This window comes from Myotis davidii, unplaced genomic scaffold (genome assembly GCF_000327345.1).
Source record: "Myotis davidii unplaced genomic scaffold, ASM32734v1 scaffold332, whole genome shotgun sequence".
Taxonomy (NCBI): domain Eukaryota; kingdom Metazoa; phylum Chordata; class Mammalia; order Chiroptera; family Vespertilionidae; genus Myotis; species Myotis davidii.
The window spans coordinates 5,001,904-5,003,005 of NW_006285779.1; positions in this window are offsets into that span (position 1 = coordinate 5,001,904).

Sequence of the window (1,102 nt, forward strand, 5' to 3'; positions counted from 1 at the left end):
AACTGATTACCTGAAAACATAAAACTGCCTTATGAAAATAAACTCTGTCTTCCACAGTCAGTTCACTGTACCCCTCAAGTGCGGTCCCGGCAGAGGGGGAAGCACTGCGAAGGCAGACGGAGGAGCAGAAACTGCCCAGTGGGCTCGGAGTGGGGAAAGTCCTGTGGCTGCAGCACAGGGACGTGAGGTGGCTGAGGCCGAGGACACTGCTCCGGGGTCCTGTCTCCGCCCCCAGACAGTCACCTCGGAAACCCACAGCTCCCCACCCGCAAGAGGCAGAAGACAGAAAAGAGAAAACCATGGCTGTTGATATTCACTGTGTGCTTCCCAACTGCAGAGCACCGTGCTAGGAGATTTCCTTGCATTCTCTCCCTGCATTTCCACAATGACTGCACAGGGAAGGCATTATTCCCTGCTTCACCGATTAGCTAGCTAAGGTGGGGTTTAAACTCGCCCCACCACACACACCCCCAGGGATATAAATTACAGAGTAGGGATTATAGGCAATAATTCTCTGATAACTATGTATGGTGTGAGGTGGGCGCTAGCCTTATTGGTGGGAGCACCTTGTAAGTTTTATGTGCATGTCTAACCACTATGCTGTACACCTAAAACTAACATAGTAGTAAATGTCAACTACAGTTACAAATTATTTTTAAAACAAACAAATTCAGGCCCTCTAAACTCCAAAGCCTATACCTTTAAAAAACATACACACACCATAGAGAGAAGATGAATATAAGTATCTGTGCCTATGAAGACAAGAGCATGGCTCATAGTTTCCCATGTTTATTCATCTATTTTTGTCTTTGAAAAGCATTAATTTTTTAAAAAAACATACAAGCTCCCTAGCTGGTTTGGCTCAGTAGATAGAGCATTGGCCCAGGGACTGAAGGGTCCTGGGTTCGACTCCAGTCAAGGGCACATACCCCAGTGGGGGGCTTGGTCCCCGGCCCGGTTGGGGGCGCGTGCTGCAATCAATGTGCCTCTCTCACATTGTGGTTCTCTCTCTCTATCTCTCCCCCTCCTATCCACTCTCTCTAACAATCAATGGGAAAATATCCTCAGGTGAAGATTAACAACAACAAAAGCAAAAAACATA